The sequence below is a fragment of the Trachypithecus francoisi genome, unplaced genomic scaffold, assembly GCF_009764315.1.
Source record: "Trachypithecus francoisi isolate TF-2019V2 unplaced genomic scaffold, Tfra_2.0 Lachesis_group15, whole genome shotgun sequence".
NCBI lineage: Eukaryota > Metazoa > Chordata > Mammalia > Primates > Cercopithecidae > Trachypithecus > Trachypithecus francoisi.
The window spans coordinates 36,671,689-36,679,280 of NW_022681460.1; positions in this window are offsets into that span (position 1 = coordinate 36,671,689).

The window sequence follows — 7,592 nt, forward strand, 5'->3', positions numbered from 1 at the left end:
AAGGCTGCTTAGGCAAAGACTCTACATAATGAGCCACATGTACACCTGTGCCTGTGAACTCGATGTCTTACTTTTTTGGGGCTTTGAATCATACACATTATTTGCAGTTATAGACAGAATGTCCATACCATCTTAAATTAAGTCTAAGAATATTCCCAAAAATATGGGAAAGCAAATTTTTCAGATAGGGAATTTTTCCTATGACAGTAAAAATCATCAAAACACATGCACATACATGACTAGATTTACATTGTGACACATGTGATTGACTAAAATATATCACATTTCCCTAACTAGTCTAGTCTAGATATTAAGAGGAATCTGCAAAAGATTTTAAATTAGAAGATCCACTCTTCTGATTCTCTACTTTGTTTAGTATAAATTTCCTCTATAGTAATCTTTACAATCAAGCCTTACAGCATTTTTCCTCATGTGATGATAATTTAATGGGAACATAAAATGGATACTGTACAAGAACAGAACTGTCATTACTCCTGCTACCTTTGCTACTTGTACCACTGTAGAGAGGTCAAAACTGTTGGTAACCGAGGGACATTCAAACACCTATGAGTTTGCCAAACTCTATTGTAATATCTGAAATTCATCAGAAATTAAGCAATTTTTCCTTATGTCCTTTCATTATTTGTGATACCATTGTTTATAATAAGGAATTTCACTAACTGCCTAGAAGTAGACAATTTAATGTCAAAGGCCAGATGCAAAACCATGATACCAAACCATAAGAATAAGAGTTCAAACCAGTACTCAAGAGCAAGGCTAGAGTACTGGAATGCCGAATCAAGCAGAACATAAAGACTTTGGTCACATGAACAAGGCTTTCTTAACTGTCTGACTTCCTAGGAGGGTAGCATATTTACCACTCCACCCTGCTGGCTTGGCCAACCCAGCAAGTTAAGAATGGACCCCTGAAAGTGTCATACCTGCCTCATGAGATTAGGAAAAAACAAAAACCTAAAACAGAAACAAAAACAAAAAACACTCTTACCCTGATGAGAAAATGTTTTTGTTCCCCATATAAGGAAGACATGGTCTGAATTCAGGCACTGATAGTTGCTATGGATTAATTATAAAAGCGGAGAAAAGGGATGTAATACTTTCATATTCTGTATGTGTGGAAAGATAAATCTGAATCTGCCATGAGGAAACTGACCACAGCAAACTGAGTCCCATAGCTGTTATGAGAGAATAACCCTCTCATATGTAAGTCTGCCCTTGGATTCCTCCTCTGGCTCTTTGCTGACAATTACTTGCTAAGTATAGCAGTAAGAGCTGGGTGACAGGAGAGTGCCTGAAATATCAGGCAACTATATAACCTTGTCCCAGCCTCATGACTGCTAAAGAGCTCTTGTTGAACTTGTCTGTTTGAAAGGAAAAAAAAAGCATTATGGAACCGATATGTATACCCAGAATTCATATCAAAGCTGACACATCAGATACACATTCAAACTACTATGCTGTACTGTGATAATAATTATTCTGACTGTTGGTGTCATTGTGTTCACACTATTACCCAGAAAAATTGCACCTTGAGATTGTTGTGTTGATTCAGATTTGAATCTATTCATGTCTAGAGCGTAGAGCGATACCAAAATAATTTCAAAATCCTTCCTCAGTAGAAGACATAATATCAGACACATCTCTAAAGCAAGATTGAACTAAAGCATAATTTTTTGACCCTGGAAAAAAGAACTTAAGTTAAACTTGGGGTTTTTTCACTACTAAGTTTTTGAGGAAGTTATTTAATTTCTCAGTCTGCATTTCTGTTAATGTTAATAACAAGGACATTAGACACAAAAAATAGGGTACGTATTGGTTTCATTCTTCTAACAAGGTGTTGGAAAAGATTGAAGCTTCTCTATTAGGATTTTTAGACTTTGTGAATATGACATGTTGATACTATTATTTGTACAATACAAATGTAAAAATGTCAGTTATTAGACATGTTGCTGGAGGAAAAATTGGGGAAATATTTTGAAATCTTCAAGTAGAAAAAATTGGAATGTTAGATATATTAGCAAACATAGAGATCATGTAATTTAGTGGTTCTCAAAGTGTAGTCCCTACCAGCAACATAGTTCCCATAACTTGGGAACTTGTTAGACATATAATTTCCTCCACCCAGCCTCGAACCCAGTGAAGCAGAAACTCTGGGTGTGGAGTCTAGCAGTCTGTGCTTTAACAAGCCCTTCTGGTGATTGTGATGCCCACTAGAATTTGAAATCAAGATCTTCACTTGACAGATGAGGAAACTAGCCTCAGAGGTTAGCACATTCATGATTTGGGTACTGAGATAAGATTGAAAACAACGTCTCTTTTGTTAGTGTTATTTATTCATTTTGCCCCTAAGCAATTCCTTAAATTATTCACTAACGTCATGAATGAAGTAATCAGTTTCTTTAAAGACTATCAGTTAGAGCTTAGAGGTATGACAAACCTGCAGGGTGGAAATAGAGAGGTGGAGCCACAACTCCAGGACCATGTGTTTCTTGGACTGAGGGCTTGAATCATTACAGACCCAGGTATTACAATGCAGCTTTAGGACACTAATAAAATAAATTTTAGGTGTGTGTAATTCAGGACTGCAAAATTACTATAGTCTTTTCTACTCTCCAACATTTTTTTTAAAGTTACATGGAGTTTTCCTCATATTTTATGCCATTTATGCTCCTTTATTTCTAAACAGCATAAAGTATCATGGCTCCCAGCATCTGAAAACTAGATTTAGAAGATTTTTATAGCACACATTGAGAAGATAGTTTTTTTAAATTGATTCTTCACAATTCTAAATTTTTAAATATTGTCTATTAAATTTTACTGATGTATTTCTTTCAATATCTTAAAACTATTTGTTTTTTAATTTGAAGAACTGAATTATACTAATAACATCCCTTTTTTTAGATTGGAAGCTATTTTAAAAAATTAAACCTGTCACTAGAAAAAGCTGAAATAAAAATCATATTGAATACAAGTATTTCTTAATCTACACATTTTGTATTTTTAGCTCTTTAATGGATGATGCAAGACATTCACATTTTATGGTTCTGGGAAGCTTTATGAGAAGATTCTAGGAATATATACTTGTATTTCTCTCCTGCTTAGATGAGAGAACATTTAGAACCAGGAAAGCAGAACTAAGCAAACAATTTAGTTAATGTGGTATGCAGGTAAGAGTGTGGTGTTTCAGAGTCAAATATAGCCACCAAGGATGTGTGACCTTGGATATGTTACTTAACCACTCTAGAACTTGGCTTTCTCATCTGTGGACTGAGAATATCTGCCTCACAGAGTTATCATGATAAACAAAAAGAAGGTATGTATTGAGTCTAGCAGTTAAACTCCTCTACAGATGGCTATGATGTAATAACATCATCAGTAAATATCCATCTAAGTTTAGCTATTAGCTTTATGTATTTCTTTATTTTCTCATCAAAAGACTGATAACCCTCGTGTTTCTAATCCTTGTATGGATTTGTTTGTGTATGTTTGTAATTTTTGCACCCTTAACTATCCCAGCATCCTCTCAGGATTGGAGATAGTGAGATAGTTCTTATTCCTGTAAATCAGTTCATGTTCACCAATAGTTCTGATATAGATTTCTTTTCAGGTTTTTCGATACAGTGTTTCCCTCTGTCACCCAGGCTGGAGTGCAGTGGCACAATCATGGCTCATTACAATCTCGAGCTCCTGGGCTCTCATTTCAGCTTCCCAACTAGATGAGACTACTGGTGTGCTCGACCATGCTTGGCTAATTTTTAAATTTTTTCGTAGATACAGTGTCTTGCTATGTTGCCCAGGCTGGTCTTGAACTTCTGGCCTCAAACGGTTCTCCCACCTCAGCCTCCCAAAGTGCTGAGATCAACCCTGAAACAGCTTTTCAATTTGTACCAAAAAGTAGTGTATTGTTTTTAAAGGGTAATTCTTCTTAGAATTTATAGACAATTAGCTTATTAGACATTGTATCTAAAAATTATGCAATTTCTGTCTGCAATTATGGAATGACAATAATTTACAAGAGGAACTGCTGAGTTTTAGGCATTGCCTTAACACATCAGAGCACATATCACCTTGTCAATATAGTTACTAGAAAACTCTCAAGGGTGCTTGGTTAATTATTTAAAGAATGTCCTTCAAAGGAAGCGGTATGGGTTATGCCATTTGAGTTTGATGTGCTAAAGAGCCTGGCCCCTAATACTAGTGTGATTTTCAGATAATAAGAGGGTAAAGAAGGGATATGAAGTTTATACTGCAAATGGGCAATGAATATTCCCCTTCTATTTAATGCATAAGCTCAGATTATTTTTAAGAAAGAAAGCTTCCCTAATTCATATCCAGATAGTTAACTCCAACAGAGTATTCAGGCTGAAAAATGTTTATAGGTCTATTCTAAAAATAATTTGGGTTTTGTCAGTTGTCATCCCAAATTATATAAAAAGTAAGACTGCGTATGGTGACACCTAGTATTTGGTTAACAATAAAATAAAATCAATATGCATTCACATTCCTAAATATCTGGATAACAGATCTCATTGGCCAATAAAGAGTGGCCAATACAAGTTTTAAAACTTTTCTTCAAGATATTTAAATGTTACATACCCAGCCATGGTCTGGTGTTAGTTTCATTACAATATATTAAACATGGATTCTGGAAATGATCTACCTTGGTTTGAAACCTGGATGCCAGTTTATTCTCTGTGTAATCTGGGCAAATCATTTACCTTCTCTAATTCTATTTCCACATCTATAAATTGGGTTAACAAAAATCTTCACCTTATTTAGTTTTAGAGCACGTAATTGAAATAATTCACATACCAGATTTAGCATATTCCTGGCAAAAAGTTGTGATTCTGTTTATGTTTATCAAAAACAGTATTATTATTAACACAAATTAACAGTTATTATTTTTACTATTGCATGTTTAAATATATTTGAAAATAATGTTTAGTTATTACTAGTTAAATGAAGAAAATCAGATAAGATCTAAAGCACCTGATATGTTCAATAAATTAAGCCTACAATATTGATTATATATATCCAAGGAATAATTCTACCATTTAAACATCTAACATTATATATGTAAAGCATCTAACATTTAAGATGTTAGAATGTTATAAAAAAGCAATTTCAGTACTATGAAATCTCTGGAAATAACTATTTTTTATTTCATTTTTAGCCCATGTAAAATTGACCTGAACATATTTATTTACCTCACTACTGTCCATAAAAATTGAACTTTATAAACTTTTTTATGTTTTGTCTTGTAAAGATGCTACAAAGTGTTATTATTATATGTTAGAAAATCACCATTTATTTATAAGTCTCGCTGAAGCTATATAGTCAAAAATACTTTCCACGAAGAAGCAAAATCATGAGTACTATTAAGGAGTTACATTGGTGTGCTCATATAGAATCACTTGGAATCCTAAAATAATGCCATTTGGAAAAGAAAAAAAGTCTTAGCCTTTAGTATTACTCTACATAGTATAAAGTGAACCACATGAATCTTTTACAAACCCTAAGAATATATTCAGGTTACCCAAAAACAATTTTATATCAATGATAAACATATCTCTGTTGATGCAGAGGGATGATCTCAACTTCCCATTTCTTGACCAAGGAAGATTAACATAATTAAGATGAATAGTCTGTCTCAAACATTTCCTCATTGTAGACATATCTAAAGTTTTATAAAAAATATGAGACCAAGACAACTACTTCATTTTTCCTGAGATTATGAGGAGTGGGAGTAGAAAAGAGATTTGCAAGGAATTATCATTTATAAAATTTTCTTTAAGTGAGAAAAGAGCTGGAAGAGTGTTATTTAGTTCTGTCTTAAAGCCTGTAAACCATAGTCCAAACCAATGGCTTCCAAACTTTGCTACACAATAAAATCACCTGAATTTTAAAAATCCTAATGTATAGGTTGTAGCACAGACCACTTGTAACAAAATGATCAGTGTCGTAGCAAGACATGTATATTTCTTGAAGACCCTTATTTGATTCTAATGTGCATCAAATTTGGGACTCATCAGCATAAGTGTTAGCTTGTGGATTTGAGTTCTAGACTCAGCTCTCTCTTCTTGTTTACAATATCAATTCACAAACTAAAGATTTGCATACTAAAGAAAACATTTAGGTGAAATCATTTGAGCTTGACTCTTTTCAATGATATCTAGCTTTTGAAGAAGTAATAACAAAGGAAAGTTGGAAATAATAATAATTAAAAGGATACTAGTATTTGGCAAGATTTCAAACTTTATAAACAACGTGATCAGGGCTAATACAGAGGGTGGGGGGTGCTAGTATTTATAGCTCAAGCAAGATAATTAGAATGAGTAGGTTTAGATTGCTCCTAAGAAAAGTAGGCTCTACATTGATAGTCATATAAAATATTTAGCTTATAGTTTTTTAAGCAATGGAAACATTGTTTTGAAACCTAAATATGAAAACTATTCTACTTAGAATTCTTTGAAGTAAAATTATTTCTTGTTTTAACTTCCAAGATCTCTCAAGGTTTTTGACAAACGATTTCCAATCTGCTGATGGTGTGAGAAAGTGCTAGTTCTCATAGGAACTTTGACCAATTGTGCTTCTATTTATTTGTATAGACCGATAAGAAATTTGCAAATGATTCTTCATAGTGCAATCAACATTTTGTGAGGTAAACACGGAAATTGTACCTCTCTCGAGATGATCTTAGGTTATTTAATACTAAGTTATTTGCTATGTCATTATGTTTGTTTATTTAGAGGCCAATTTTTCTTTCTTTTTCTCTTTAAGATCCCTATAAGTAAATTAGTGGGGACTTTATCTGAGAAATAGGTAAGACACTAAAACTTTTAAAAAACAATTATTTCAAGCAAGCCTCACCTACTGCCCTCCAAGAGAAAGAAATAAATTAGAAAATACCCAGCAGTAAAGTCTTGAAAAATCACTGAAAATACTTCTGAATATGGTGAAACTCATCATTGGAATTGGAATTTTACAATATAGAAGTCAAAAAAACACTTAGTTTCAAATCCCTCAATAAAACAGAGAAGTCCAGCTAACAGAAGTTGAAGGACAACTTTTAAGCTTTCACAGTATTTCAAATGTGGATTTTTGCCTGGTGCGTTAACTCGTCTAGGATTGTAAGTTCAATGACTGACTGTTATCTATTTAATAACTAGAGATTTACAGGCTCATATTTTAAAACATTCACATAAGGAGGGGGTATATATACTTTCTTGACTTGCTTTTCGTTGCTTACGCTTTTTGCCTACTTATTCAAATAGTTATTTTTTATATGCTGAACTATGCATGAAAGCAAGATACTATTTTTCCTACCAGTGACACAATATGGAATGCATATGAAGATAAAGTAGAGGAAGATTGTGCTTTTCTATAGTTTTCATGATTCTCTCTATAGCTATTTAGAAAATAGGAAAGAAATGGGCTTTTTAAACCTGTGAAGTTTTAGACAGGCAGACTCTTGGTATGCTTTCTTAAAAACTAGTTCCTCATTGGTCATGATAGTGAAAGGAAAGGGCATTTGGGCAACAGGATGAATTAAGTTGTAAAAATAGTGACTAGAT